This window comes from Procambarus clarkii, chromosome 29, assembly GCF_040958095.1.
Source record: "Procambarus clarkii isolate CNS0578487 chromosome 29, FALCON_Pclarkii_2.0, whole genome shotgun sequence".
Classification (NCBI taxonomy): Eukaryota; Metazoa; Arthropoda; class Malacostraca; order Decapoda; family Cambaridae; genus Procambarus; species Procambarus clarkii.
Genome location: NC_091178.1, coordinates 5,544,135 through 5,544,372, shown reverse-complemented (window position 1 = coordinate 5,544,372; position 238 = coordinate 5,544,135).

The window sequence follows — 238 nt, the reverse complement described above, 5'->3', positions numbered from 1 at the left end:
GTGCCCGTTTCGGGGTTTTCTCATTGTGCCTTATTTTGTTTCTTGGTTTTTGTATGTTTCGTTTGCATCCGTGTTTTCGCACTTTGCTATGTTATCCTGTATGTATGTATGATTTGTTTTCTATTGTCTGGTTTGTATATTGTGTATTTCTTTTATAAAAAGCTCGTTTTGTATATGTATGCGTGTCTGGTGTATTCTGTGTATGGTTGTTGTGTCTTTCCATGTCCGTATGCGTCCG